This window comes from Caloenas nicobarica, chromosome 30 (assembly GCF_036013445.1).
Source record: "Caloenas nicobarica isolate bCalNic1 chromosome 30, bCalNic1.hap1, whole genome shotgun sequence".
Taxonomy (NCBI): Eukaryota; Metazoa; Chordata; class Aves; order Columbiformes; family Columbidae; genus Caloenas; species Caloenas nicobarica.
In genome coordinates, this window is record NC_088274.1 from 2,816,431 (window position 1) to 2,831,573 (window position 15,143).

Sequence of the window (15,143 nt, forward strand, 5' to 3'; positions counted from 1 at the left end):
CTGAGTATTTCCTGTCGCAGATTGCCCCAGGTTCTCGGTGGGAGCTTCTACCAGGCCAGGCTGCTCCTGCAGTCTGTGTCTGCCCAGTCACTGTGCAAACTGTCAGCACGGCACAGAAGGAGAAGGGCAGAGGTGCCTGCAGAGCTCTGGGAGAGACCCAGGGCAACCTTCTCCATGTCAATGTAGTTTCTTCTTCTTTGTTCAGCCAGAAAATCATCCTGGAAGCTGCTGGCCCTTCCCAGGAAGTCAAGGACAGGTCTTCATCAAGCTGTCTGTGCCAGTGATTCCCAGAGCCGTCAGCATGGACCATGTGTCGGGGACAGCGTTCCATGGAGAAAGTATCTTCGGAGCTCCAAAGGACTTTGCTGTCTACGTAAGTGATTTCTCTGGAGTGGGGGGCAGGGGGTTGCACAGCATTTCTACGCAGGGGGTGAAGATGGGTCTAAGAGTGGAGTGGCCTGAAGGTTCCTCCTGGCTCTCATAAGAAACAGGCTCGTTGGAGTCGCTCCCTTCCCATCGTTGTCCTCTTTTATTCAATGGACCACTCGAAAGGAAGCTTCTGGGGCAAGATGCTACTCCAGGAGCCATAGGGAAAAGGAGCTGGACAGTGCATGGTCCTAGACCTTCTTGGCTTCCAATGCCAGTGGCATTTGTGATCCTCAGGTTACCTCCCTCTCACTGGGAGCGTCTGCTCCTTTTCTGACCAGCAGCTTGGACTCACTGAGTAGGCAAGTGTGGCGTGCTGCCCACCTGCAGCTTCTCATCTTTTCCTTGTGCTCATGGTCCTTGGACTACGTAGCTGAAATAAGCCTGTGCCTCATCGACTGAAGTTCAGTCTTGCCATGGTGCACCAGACGCTCTTGTTTTCTCCACCCCTGTCCTTCTGTAGGGCTTCAAGGAAGAACACGACGAGCAGGGAACATTCCTGGGACAGTTCACCTTCCTGGCAGCACTGAATCCCAGTCAGACCTTCCAGCTGAAGGTATGGGGACAAAGAGGGGGGAGAACTGTAGGAGAGGAGGCGAAATGCGGCTGGATGGGGAGAGGCTTCCCTGCCAAAGGGCTACAGGCAGCCCTGTCCTTGAACGTGTGCCACGCTGGCCTTTCTTCTGATTTAACTTCCTAGTGGCAGATGGCTGGACTGCCAGTCTTCTTCTCTTTCATTTTGGGTTTAAACTTCAGCACTTAGAAGCGCCACAGTTGAAAACACAATCAGCTTGACTGTCTGGACCCCAAGTGCACACAAGAGGCCACATCCCGTAGGATGCACGACTGCTGCTCTGCCAGTTAAAGACCAGAAATACTGGGCTTCCTGAGGATTCTGTTGGTGCTGGCAGTGAGCAGTGACAGGGAGGCCATTCTGTTTCTGTGGCTTCCTAGAGAAGACAATGAGGCATTTTCCTGACACCACCACTGGGTCTTCTGACTGTGGAAGCCTGTGCCCCAAAGCAGGCGAGAACTTTCCAGTGTATTTGCTGAGGCATCTGGGTGCTGCTTCTTCCTTTACTAGTTCTCATGGCCCAATGAGGTAAAGCAGGATAAAAACATCTTGCCCACGAGATGTCCAAAGCCCTCGCGGGGCAGCTGGAAGGAAGCTGTTGAACGAGGCCGTCGCTGCGGCACTTCTGTCAGTGGTCACGTACCAGAGAGGAAAAGGCGACTCATTTCTTCTTGTCATTTCAGAACGAGCTCCCTGGGGTCGTGAATTACATCCAGCTGCAAGTGCTGAGCAACTGGGGCCACCCGGAGCACACCTGCCTGTATCGGTTCAGGGTGCATGGTGATCCACCCAAAGACGGGGGAGAGGTGCCGGTTTCATCTACCAATAAATTCCATTAATGTTCACCAAGTCGAGTTCCAGTCTGCTTTGCCTGTGATGCTGACTGGTCCTCCCCGAGCTAACTGCAGCTCCCCATCCTTCTCTGAACCCATCAGCTTATGGGAGACTTCAGGAGTCCACAGCAAGATTTTCCTTATTAGGGAAAACAGGAAAACTCAGTCACAAATCTGCAGAAAGCCTGACATCCACATGCTTGCTGCCTCCACAGGAACATCAGCAAGGCCCTGCCTGTACACCAAAGATTAAATTAATGGAGAGTTTTCCTGTGCAGGAAGCAACTAAGGATCAATGGAACCATCTGTTGTTACCTGTTTTCACAAGAGGCAGATGCTGCTTCAGTGTCCATCTTTCAGTGTGTTGCCGATGAGAAAATGGAAGTGTGTTTTTTTCTAAGAAGGACACCTTAACTGGAAAGTTGGTTCATGCCTCATTTGCCTCTCTGTGCCTATAATCGAATTAATAGCTCAGGAACCGTTACAGAGTGATTAGCAAAGCAATCTCAGGACACTTCAGAGATCCCATAAGCACACGAGTCTGCCTTTCCTTTTGACCCTGATTTCCCAAGCCCCAAGGCAGGAGCAGGCAGGGCAGTCAAGCGCTTGGGTGGCACCAGGGAGGAGAGAGCAGCAACAGCGCTTGGCACCCAGGGCTGGCAACAGCAATTTGTGCTCTCAGCTGGGGCTTAGTCCATGTGCAAGCCCAGCACGGATCCAGATACCAAACTGAGGGTGTCAGTTCATCCCCGCTGCCACACACACGGCACCTTCTCCCATCGCCTCCTCCCGATGAGCTGTTTTCCAGCCCCTTCCACCTCAGCCCAGCTCAGACACCTGCACTCTGGCCCAGGGCTGACTGGGGCTGGTGACCCTCGGGGCAGCAGCAGGAACTGCTCTGACCCTGGTTGTGGGGCTGTCCCTGGGCTGAGCCCTCGGGCCCAGGGCTGCTGAACTGGGCCATGGTGGGGCCCAGGGGTGCTGAGGTCGACAGGTCCCCCCAGCCTGTCTGTGCTGGAGACACCTGCTCCTGCAGCAGCCCTGGTCCTGGACCTGAACCTGCTCCATCCTCATCCAGAAGCACACGTTTGTTTGGCATTTTCTTAAAACTGAAGATCATTCAGGTAGAGGCAGAGCCTGTTCAGCAGTTTGAGTAGTTTGTGGACAGAGGCCAGTTGGGGGCCAGGGCCCTCAGGGGTGGGAGCTGTTTCTGCCCCGTGCCCTTGGCCTGGCGCTCACAGCTGGGAAGGGACTTTCCAAAATCCCGCTGGGAGGAGCCAGATGTGCCCACCCCCGGCACAGCCTCAGGGTCTGCTGCCAGCCTGCCTTCAGATCATCTCTCCATAGAATCATAGGATCGTTTTGGTTGGAAGAGACCATCAGGTTCATGGAGTCCAAACATAACCCAACTCTAGCACTAACCCATGTCCCTAATGACCTCCAGTCTAAACCTCCCTTGGCACAACTTGAGGCCATTTCCTCTTGTCCTCTCACTTGCTCCTTGCCAGAAGAGACCAACACCCTCCATGCTCCAACCTCCTTTCAGGCAGTTGTAGACAGTGATCAGGTCTCCCCTCAGCCTCCTGTTCTCCAGGCTGAACCCACCACTTCCCTCAGCCGCTCCTCATCACACTTGTGCTCCGGCCCATCAGCAGCTTTATCGCCTCCTCTGCACTCTCTCTAGTGCCTCAATGTCCTTCTTCTGATGAGGGGCCCAAAACTGAACACAGGATTCAAGTTGCGGCCTCACCAGCGCCGAGCACAGTGGCAACAATAAAGTGCGGCTGATGTTCTCTCTTGACCACACTCCCTTCCCCACTAAGGAAAGGGAAAAGGAGGAAAAGGGAGAAAGACTTACAATTTGGATAGATTTATAAAACAAAACAAGACAAAAATTAAAACTTTCCTCGTAATACTAATAATGAGACAAATAAGGCAAAATATACAAAACCTATATTGTATTTCCCAGAGTAGCCAAAATGCTGCCACAGGGGCTGGTGTCACAGCAGAGGCTGCAGGGAAGACATCAGGAAGTCCTGGACTGGACTCCGCAGTGCACAGGAACTGGATTCAGGGATGCAAGGACTGGAACCAGGATCAGGGTTGCAGGCAGGACAATGGGCAGGCTCCTCTTGAGATGCCAGCCATGGACCAAGAGCCTGAGACCCTTGTGATCTCCCAGCATTAAACTGTGCATGATGTGGATGGCATGGAACAACTCAGTTTTCAATTGGCGTCACTCGTTCTGTCCACCCCTCCCTGCAAGTACAACCCCCTCACTTATGGGACATAAGAGATTCACCAGCGATGTTGGCTGCTATAGCAATAAGATCTAGTCCTAGGCCTTTTCTGCATACCAGCCCTACTGTTAGCTCAGTAAAACTGTCAATATTGGCCGTTGTCGGCTCTGGAGCAGACCGTGTTTGAAAAACATGCATCCAACTGCAGAAATATGCATTTACTTCAGCTTAAGCTGAAAGGAAAATTCACTAAAAGACAATTAGTCTTGTTTTAACGAAAAGCAGGACAGCCCTCATCACAGTCTGCACCTTCCTCAGAGAGGCAGCAGAGGTGAGGGGCCAATGTCCTGTCTCGGGTGACCAGTGAGAACAGGACAGGTGGAAATGGAATGAGGCTGCGTCAGGGGATGTTCAGACTGGACATTAGGAGGAAGTTCTTCACTGGAGGGTGGTCGGTCACTGGAACAGGCTCCCCAGGGAAGTGGTCACGGCTCCCAGCCTGTCAGAGGTCAAGGAGTGTCTGGACGATGCTCTTTGTCTTGTGGTTTAGTGTTATGTGGTTGTGTGAGCAGCGGGGAGCTGGACTCATTGATCCTTATGGGGGTCTTCTACCTCGAGATATTCTATGATTCTGTGATGTTCAAGCTCAAGAATAGTCCATCGCAGACCCATTTGTGTGTGTGTGTTTGTCTCTTTCTGAGCTAACTGGGGAGATGAGGAGATCTCTGGGAGGGATCTAAACCTTACATGTGTCACATGGATGAATATTTTCCACTAACACAGTCAAGAGTACAGAGAGACATGGTGGGGTTGGGGAGGTGAGGAGCAGGTTCTCCATACAGTGATGGACCTCAGGCAGACTGCTGCTCCTTCCTGTCCACAGCTCCTCAGGGGACACTCTGCATCAGTATCAATGGGAGAATTCTCCTATCACTTCTTCTAAGTGCTCTTTCTGTACCTTCCTCCTTCACTCCACCCTTGAAACTTACCTAATTAAGTGTACAAGTGTTGAAAACCAGATGTACATGATGGAAGTGACAGGGCTCTATCAGTCTTGCGTGATAACTGCCAGTCCCAGGCAGATACCTCAGGTACACCGAGGGCTCTGGAGGTTTGCACTGGGGGCTTATGGTCAGACCATGGAGCTCTGCCTGAAAACATGAGAACTGCTCTCAGTTCTTTTAAAAAAACAAACAAACAAACAATACAAAACCACAACTCACTCATCAGCTGAAATGATTCAATGTTTTAAATAAAATGTCCATGAACTTCTGTCCTGCCAAAATATGGATTTTTACAATATGTATGAATTGCAGGAGAAGAAATATTGTAGTTACCCTGTGCTTGTATTTCCAGAACTCTGCCTATGATACTGTGTATTTAATCCCCCTGAACATCCAGGTGTTTCTACCTGTCCTTATTCAACCCACCATGTCTGCAGTCATCTCTTCAGAAGCCTGTCTGGACATTTGCACTTTCCATTGCTCCCCAGAGGTTCTTCCTCCTCTCACTCTTTGCTCATTCAGAGCCTGTCACCTTTCTCTGCTTTGAGCTTCAGGCAGGTAAAGCTGAATTGTCTTTCAGCTGTCACTCTCATACTCCCTGTAGGCAACTCTTCAATTGTGGCGATGGACCTCACTGGAAGCGGCTGAAACTAATGACAGAGTATATTTTATTGTTCATTATGTTGTGTTGTGTTTTCTTTCTCATTATCTTTTTTGCTTTTGCCAATTAAAAAATCCTCTTTGTGCCTATTTAAATCCAGATCTCTAAGGAAAGCATGAAGTAATTCATGCAGAGAAGCTGTAACAATCAGGTGCAAACTTGAGTGGAGAATCTGATGTAAAGAAAAGTGATGTAACTCCCAGGGGGCCAATGAGTGAAACAGAGAGGTTAGAAAGGTGAGGAGCAAGGATGTCTATCCCGTGTCTGGCCTCAAGGAACTGCTTTTCCCACCTGTCCAACTTCCTCAGGAGACACTCTGCACCAGTATCCATGGGAGAATTCTTCTCTCACTTCTCCCTAGTACTCATTCAAAATGTCCTCTTTACCCACCCCCCTGAAACCTCTCTAATGAGCTCTACAATTCTTCAATACTTGAAGAAAATGATGGAAGAGACACGGCTTGTGAGGGCTTGGAGAATTTTAGTGAGCCCATGGAGTACATGAGGCTCATGAAGCTCAGTTACTGAGAAGAGACTCAACAAAGCTCTCAAGAAGCCAAAGGCAAAAGCAAACCCCAAAGTTCCTTGAAGTATTAATGGGCCCCACTGAGGGCTGTTCCTGACAAAGCCTCCCCAGAGACTCGTTAGAGCAGATAATTGGAGGCTGTGATGACAGGTAGGCCAAGGCCCTGTGCAGGTGGCTCTGATGCTGAGAAACCCCTTGGTTTGCTTTCTGAAGCAGAAAGGAGAAGCCATGACCTCCAGGCAATGGGAAGGGGGATCCTGTCCCTCACACACGGCTCAGGGCTCTTGCTGGGACCGTGGGATGTGGGTGTGCAAGGCCGAGGGAAGGACAACACTGGTACAACAACTTCCAGCTTCCCCATGGGGCTGCAAGGAGACAACGAGGCCCCAGTGCCATGGGGAGAACATGTCTTCTCCTTGGACTCAGTGGCAGAGACAACTGCCATGTCCAAGGTGCCAGAGACCTCGGTTCTGCTGGTGCCTTCCAGCCTTGCCAGCGCCCTTTGCCATCTCCACCAGAAGCTGTTCTACATGGTCCCACGCCTGCCCCTCTTTTCCCGCAGGCAGTAGACACGCATCTCCCTTCCCCACCTGCTCTCACCCCAGCATTTCTGTCCCTTCACTGATGTGTCTGCACCCTCACTGGCTGTTCTTTGGAACACAAACCATGGGCTGATCCAGCTCCCTCTGGGTGACCTCTTGCACCACGGCACTGCCCTTCCAGTGACATTTCTTCCTCCTGATAACCAGTATCCACTTCGCAATCTGTACTTGGTGGCTTTTTTTTCACTGCTCCTTTTTCCCACTACTTGAGAAATCTTTACCACCTTCAGAAACTGCCCATCAAGCAGGGAACCCAACCTGTTAGTCTTCTTGTGGTCTTGCACTTGACCAGAGAGAAGTCACCTCACCATGATCTTCTAAATCCCAGCACTGCTGCTGGCCTTTCAGCTTCTCTGACAGACACGACCATGTTCCTGCTGCTGTCCCGTCATGAAGTCAGGTGGGATGGACATGACAGCCCGTCTCCAAGGCCTCTTCCAGGGTAGGGCCTGTGGGTACTTAGGCCGAGGTTCTTTCCCAGCCATGTCCCTGCTGCTGGGCTGTCACCTCCAGAGACAGAAATGACCCCACAGTCCCCTTCACAGCCACGCGCTTCTGACTGGATTATGAGCGTCTGAGACCCAACTGACCTTCAAAATACCACACCCATCCATCCCCCTCCTTAGCCCCCAGGACCTGACCAAGACTGAAGCGTGTTCTACACAGTCCTGCACCTGCCCCTCTTTCCCTGCAGGCTGTAGACACCCATCTCGCTTCCTTGCCTTGCTTGAAGAGAGCCCTGTCTCACTCATCTTGTCTCACTGTCCTGCTCAAGGCCGGGTGAACCAGTGGAGGTTGTTCAAGGCCTCCACCCACCTTGGCATCACCCTCAAAAGAGCTAAAATCGCATTCTACAGGAGGACATGTCCAATCCCCTTCCCAGGGACAGAGGCAGGCTGACCAACCTGCAATTCTCCCAATGCTTCTTCTTGCCTTTCTTGAACATGGCTTTGATGTCTGCCTTTTCCGAAGACCCCAGAACCTTACCCTGATTCTTATGAGAGCACAATCCAGAATCACAGGCAAGGGTGACGTAGCAGACAGCAGCACTTGCAGTGAGCCTGTCCAAGGCAGCTGAGATCAGTCTCACTGGGCCTGTGTTGTTGGTTCCTGGAGTCACACACAGAAATGTCAGGGTTCTGTCACGTGTCCACATCTGAGCTGGCCTCATGGACTCCTTATGCACCCAGGGATGCTCACAGACAGAGTCTGTCCCTTTCACACACAGAGGCAGGAGTCACAGTGTCTCTCTGGCCTCCTGTTGCCACTCCCAAGGGACGGGAGACACCTCAGCCCTGTGGTGTGTCACCCTGCTCTGCACTCATCTGAGATGTCCCACACCATGAGGAATGGACACGGGGACCTCAGTTAAAGGAAGCACATCCCAGGGCTGCATTCAGGTGATTTCCCATGGGGTATTCCTCCCAATATGAAGTGACCTCAAGGCCTTCTTTGTGCCACAGGCCTTCATGCAACCTCAAGGAATAGTTGATGGTGTTTGTGCTCACTCGCGTTCATGTCACGTCACATACATGATGTGCATGCTCACATCTCATCTGTAAAATACAAACTCGGACTGCTGAACTATTCATTCAGTGTCCATCCATGGAGGGAAAAATAACCTCTGTGGGTGAGAGGCCAGTGCTGGCAATGGTGGCTGTGAGGGGCCAGTGCATGATGATTGACCTGAGGCTCCTTCCTCAGGGTGTCCAGTGCACATGGCACAGCCCAGACCCTGCTCTGCTGGTCCTGCAGGTCTCTGGCAGGAGGCCTGGCTGTGAGAGGACACTGCTGTGTGCCCAGCCCTGCACACACACACTGTTTAGCTGTGCCCTGGTGTTTAATCTGTGGGCCACTTTCTTGGACGCGTTCTTCAGAGAAATTCTGGAAGAAGACCTAAACCTTCAGGCAGTGTCCTCAGGAGGTCAGCTTTCTTCATGGAAGGCTGTTCTGAGGCCAGCTCTGTCACAGCAGTGCCCATTGCCTGTCCCTGCCTGCGCTCACAGGACTCACACACAGCAGGACGGTGACCAGGCTGCCAGAGCACTCAGGCCTTGCACCAACACAAGGGATGAGAAGGAGAGTGTGGGAGTGGAACGAGAACAGCTCTGGAAGGCCAAGCGCTGGTGCTCCCTGGCAGGGCTGCCAGGCTGGACTCTTTTCCCCTCCACCCACCTACACAGGAATTTTCCCTGAACCTCCAAAAAGGCCTTAGAGGAAGGATATAGTGAAAAACAAGTTACTACAGGAATGTTTATTTTGTTTAAGAGACAAGGAGAGCACGGCTCCTCATTTACATAGCCAGTGGTTATAAAAGAAAAGCAGAAAGAGAATTAGAAGGGGCATGACAACATTATCACAATAAATCCCAACCAATAACAGAAAATCCAGATGACAAGCTGGGCCTGCAATTAGCTACATTAAAACTCTTACGAAGAAGCAGATGGGCAGTTTATTGCTTCAGAAAACAATAAGATATGAGTTTCCACAGGGCATCCTTGAGCTCCTGGTTCCTCATGCTGTAGATGAGGGGGTTCACCGCTGGAGGCACCACTGTGTACAGGACAGACACCACCAGATCCAAGGATGGGGAAGAGACGGAGGGGGGCTTCAGGTAGACAACCATGGCGGTGCTGAACAAACAGGGAGACCACGGCCAGGTGAGGGAGGCACGTGGAAAAGGCTTTGTGCCGTCCCTGCTCAGAGGGGATCCTCAGCACGGCCCTGAAGATCTGCACATAGGACAGCACAATGAACACAAAACAGCCAAAAGTTAAACAGACACTAACTACAAGAAGCCAAACTTCCCTGATGTAGGCATCTGAGCAGGAGAGCTTGAGGATGTGGGGGATTTCACAGAAGAACTGGTGCAGGGCATTGCCCTTGCAGAGCGGCAGTGAAAATGTACTGACTGTGTGCAGCAGAGCATTGAGAAACCCAGTGGCCCAGGCAGCTGCTGCCATGTGGACACAAGCTCTGCTGCCCAGGAGGGTCCCGTAGCGCAGGGGTTTGCAGATGGCAACATAGCGGTCGTAGGACATGATGGTGAGAAGAGAATACTCTGCTGTGAACGAGAAGATAGAAAAAAAGATCTGTGCAGCACATCCTGCGTAGGAGATGGCCCTGGTGTCCCAGAGGGAGTTTGCCGTAGATTTGGGGACAATGGTGGAGATGGAGCCCAGGTCGAGGAGGGCGAGGTTGAGCAGGAAGAAGTACATGGGGGTGTGCAGGTGCTGGTCAGAGGCTATGTTGGTGATGATGAGGCCGTTGCCCAGGAGGGCAGCCAGGTAGATGCCCAGGAAGAGCCAGAAGTGCAAGAGCTGCAGCTCCTGTGTCTCTGCAAATGGCAGGAGGAGGAACTGGGTGATGGAGCTGCTGTTGGACATTTGTTGTTTCTTGCTGTGGGGACTCTCTTCCAAAAAGGAAATGACATCTTAAAATCAGGACATACTCCTCTGGGCAAAGCCACTCCATTTTTCATCACGCCCAGCCCCATTTGAAATGCATTTCCTTTCTCTGCTATGTGCTGGCTGAGTGTGCTGTGAGGAGCAGGACCTCTGCCCGTCTGGCGCCCAGCAGCCAGCTTTGCCCTGCTGCAGCGGAGACATAGGGGGAGCTGGTTTGAGAGCTCTGACGTTCACAAGCAATGTCATATTTTATGCACCGTTAATGAAAAACTTCAATATCTGCTCTTGTGACACTTAAGAGCATGGGCTGCAGAGCAGAGGCTTAGTGTGCCATTATTATGATTTTGTCCGTGTTTTTAATTTTCCACCATCACATCTCATGACTGGATTTTTGTAGGGGTTGAATTCCTCATATATATGACTGAAAATGTGAAGAGTCTTGAGACAGGACAGGCAAAAGGGCTCACCTCTCTGTGGCTCAGTGTAAGTTAGGAGAGCAGCTTTTACCCATTTGCCCTGTGCTTTCACTTGTGCTGCCTTAAAAACAACTTCATAAACAAACCTCTCTTTAAAAGAAAACCCAAAACTGGACTCACACTGGAGCAGGGAGCCCTGTTTGAAAGGGCAGATCTGCAAACTCTTCTCTGTCCCAGCCCAGAGGTGGAGATGTGATGGAGACAGCAGGACACAAACCCTCACCGAGAGAAGCAAAGGACTCTGGCAGGAGAGTGCGGACCCCAAGGAAAGGCTCAGCACTCCTGGGATCCTACAGCAGAGCTGGGCCTTTCTGGGGGCAGCTGGCGAGCCCAGCAGGACAGGCAGAGCAGAGTCAGGGCTCCTGAAGATGGGATGTGCTAAAGGGACAGTCAGATCATTGCCCAGCAGACAACACCCAGCAGCCACCTGCAGAGAAGGAGCAGAAGAGCTCCTGAACACCCTCTGCTCTGCTGCCTGGAGCTGTCCCTGCCTGCAGCTGTGTCTCTGTGCCCAGGTCTCCTCCTGTCAGTGTCACAGACCCCATCCCAGCCGCTGTGTGCTCAGCTCTGCCCCGCAGACCCCTCCCAGCAGCCGGCACTGCCCAGGGGCAGCTCTGTGTGGGCCGGCTCTGACACCAGACCAGCCCTGATGAGGCTGGAAAAGTCATCCTGATGCTGTCTGGAAGCTAGGGTGTGTTGATATCTGATACTCACAGGTTTATGCACTGCTAAGAGTAACAGATTTGGAATTTCAGTGCCTCCACCTGAAGTGAGACATGAGTTTCTCTGTCCCATTGGCCACATAGATAACTGAGAATGTGAGACTGATAAATAGGATCCTTCTCTTTCACAGAGCCGCTGTCTTGCTGTGCTTCTTTAAGAGTCTCCTGGGAATGTCCTAAAGTGATCTGGAGCTGTGAGCAGCCTTGACCCACTCAGCACTCACTTCATAGCAGGACCCTTCCCAGCCACACGCTGTTCCTTTCCCCCACGGCTTCTCCCCTCAGTGTTGTTGGGATCTCCCCAGGCAGGCTGAGCGCTGACCCTGGCAGGCAGCAGAGTCCCTGCCCCGGCACAGCCCTGGGGTGCAGGGACCCTGCTCTGCAGGACAGCCCTGGGCAGCCCTGGGTGCTCACCCGGCTTCACAGCTGTTTGAAATTACCTGACAAGATCTGTGTCCTTACAGAACCCACCAGCTGTGGCTGTGCCAGTTTTTGGAGTTGCCTCCATGAGTTCCAGCTGCATTGCCCTGCACCCAGAGACTTACCATGGCAAGGGCTGCAAAGATTTCTCCTCCAGTGAGCTCTCAGTCATCCTCCCAGTCCTGACCACCTTTAATCTCTCTCTGCCTCGCTCGTCTCCCTGAGATCCCCAGGCAGAGCCCTCAGCCCTGCTGCGCTTTGCAGAGGAGCTGCTCCTGGGCAGAGCTGTCTCTCTGCAGCGCTGCCGCTTGCCATGAGCTCCCTCTGTCCCAGGAGCCCAGCCCAGCTCAGGAGCACAGGAGCAGCCCAAGGTGCTTTAATGATCCCTCTGGTGGCTTTGGCGCTGAGGCCATGAACCTCAGACACAGAGAGGAAGTTGAAGAAACCTCTCAAGAAGTCAAAGTCTCATTCAAACTCCAAAGTTTCTTATAATGTTAATGGGTCCCACTGAGGAACACTACTGAGGAACCATCCCCAGGGTCTGGTTAGAGAAGGAAACTGGAGGCGGAGATGACAGCTCAGGAAAAGCAAGGTGAAGGTCTCTCTGATGATCAGGAAACCTGGATGTGTTTCATTATCAAGGCGCCAAGCCCTGACCCCCACCCCCTGGGAAGGCAGATCCTATCCCTCCCACGTTGTTCAGGGCTGTTCCTGGGACAGCGTGATGTGGGGCTGTGCAAGGCCAAGGGCAGGACTATGGTCCAACACCTCCCAGGTTCCTGGCTGGGGACAAGGAGGCCATGAGGCCCCTGTGCTGTAAGGACAAGGTGTCTCCTCACAGGCATCAGAGGTGGACACAACAGCCATAGCTAAGGGGAGAAGGAGCTCATGTCTGTTGGGGGCTTTCAGCCTCTTTACATCCCTTGATCATCTCCACGACAGCCTGTGCTATGGTGTGGCATCACCTGCACCTCTTTCCCTGCAGGCTGGAGACATCCCCCCTGCTGCCCCACCTTGCTCTTGTCTGAGCATCTTCCTTCCTTTGCTAATATCTCTCCATCCTTCCCAGCTGTTCCTTGAAGCACAAAGCCTTGGGCTGATGCAGACTCCCTCTGGGTGACCTGCTCCACCACAGCACTGCCCTTCCAGTCACATTACTTTCTGCGCATGTCCAGCCGGAATCTACCCACCTGCACTTTGTGGCATTATTTCTTTCTCAAGCTCTTTCCCACTATGAAGAAAACCTCCACCATCTCTGAAACAACCCTTCAAGCACTCTCAGGCTCCTCCTACACTGCTGCAGCCTCCCCAGCGCTGCTAGGCCAGAGCAGCCCAGGTCCCTCAGCATCCCACACCATGTGCACAAGGTCCTGAACCCTGCCTTGGCAGAGCCCTACACTCTCCAGTTCCTCCCTAGCTCTCCAAACTGGGAAGCCGCACACTGGCACACACCCGTGTGTGTGGGGTCACACCAGTGCTGAACCGAATGGGATGAGAACTCCAGGTGTCTGGGTCCCCACGCTCCTCCTCATGCAGCCCCGCGTGAGGCTGCCTTGTTCATGGTGAGCGTGCAGCACGGGCTTGTGTGGCGGCCCTTGTAGTGCCCAGGCCCTTCTCCTCAGGGTCCCTGCTCAGCGTGTCAGGTCCTGGTCCGTCCTGATGGATGGGGTTATTCTCCTGCCCCGATAAAGCTCCTGCAGAGCTTTTGGATGGTGGAATTCCAAAGTTTCTCAAGGTCTGGACCCTCCCTGGACTGAAGATCCATTTGTGGTTAGCTCTTGATGTTTACCTGCAGATGGCTTATCCTGATGAGAGTATCTGTCCAAAGGTAACAGCATGAGGATTTTCAGGGCACTACAAATAGCCCCTCCTGGAGAAACTATGGAGTCTTGAGGGTCTGGTGCTCATCATGCCAGAGGTCTGGAGTCCGAGGGGAAGTTGCCCTTTATGTGAGGGAGCAGCAGGAATGTGTGGAGTTCTGCCTGGGGACAGAGAATATCAGCTGAACAGCTGAGGAGTCAGCATGAGAGGGCAGAGCAACATGGGCAATGTTGTGGTGGGTGGACATCAGCTACAGACTCACTGATGAGGAAGAGGAATTAGATGAGGCCTCCTTCAGACAGATGAAAGAAGCCTCATGTTTGCAGGACCATTTCTTCATAGCAGACCTAAGATATCCCAATATCTGCAAGGTACCAGCCATGCAGGAGGGGTTTGGAGCTCATTGACAACATCTTCCTGACACGGGTGACTGAGGAGTCAGTGAGGTGAGCTGCCCTGTGGGACTTCACACCTGCAAACCAGAAAGAGTTGGTCAGGGATGTAGCAGTCAGGGATGAGAAAGGAGAGTTGAGGCTCCTGGAAGATGATAACAAGGCAAAGAGCAGGATTTCAGGAGAGCAGGCTTTGGCCTGCTGAGGGTACTACTTGGGTCCTATGGGGTATGACCTTGGTGTCTGTAGCATTTTTTCTTTTACATTTCCTCCCTCCTCTCTCCCACCTGCTGTTGTGCAGTGTTTTTTACCGTTTCTCAAATACAATATCACAGAGGTGCTGCCAACATCACTGAGTGGCTCAGATTTGGCAAGTGTGGCTCCATCTTGGTGCCAGCTGAAATCGGCTCTGTCTGACGTCGGTCAAACTCCTGTTGTCTTCTCAGAGAGGTGACAACTGTAGCACAGCCACACTCAGCCCAGTTCCAAGACTTGGCCATGCAAATCCAATACAGGGTGACAACGTGTTGGATTTTACAAACTCCTTGACCATGAAGAAGAAATGGAAAAGATGTTCTATCAGCAAACAGAGGAAGTCTCCAGTCAATGAGCAGGTTCCTGTGGGGAACTGTAATTGCCCTGGCATTCACTGGCCAGGCAAAGCGGCAGGTGCCAACAGTCCAGAGGATCTTGGGCCAAGTTCTTAACACGGCTGCCTGGTGGGTCAACAAGGGTGATGCTCACCAGGATCTGGAACTGGCAAACAAGGCAGAGCTGGTCGAGGATGTGAACATCAGTGTCCACCTTGGCTGGTGTGAGCAGGAAACAGTGGGGTCCCAGGCACCAGAGGGGAGGGAGGAAGGCCAGCAGCAGAGCACAGGCTGGTGGGCTCCAGAGGAGAAGACTTTGACATGACTGGGGGCGCTGATAGAGGTGGTGCCAGGGAAGCAGCTCTGAAGGCTGAAGGAGCTCAGGAAATCTGACAGGCCTTACAGGACAGCCTGCTCTAAGAATGGGAATGATCTCTCTGAGTACCCATG

At 52.4% G+C, this 15,143-nt stretch overlaps 1 pseudogene; it reads right to left on the reverse strand.

Annotated features, from left to right (window-relative positions):
- Positions 1–9,317: 9,317 nt before the first annotated feature.
- On the reverse strand, positions 9,318–10,251 carry LOC135999871 (olfactory receptor 14A16-like; annotated as a pseudogene).
- Between the last annotated feature and the right edge of the window lie 4,892 nt (positions 10,252–15,143).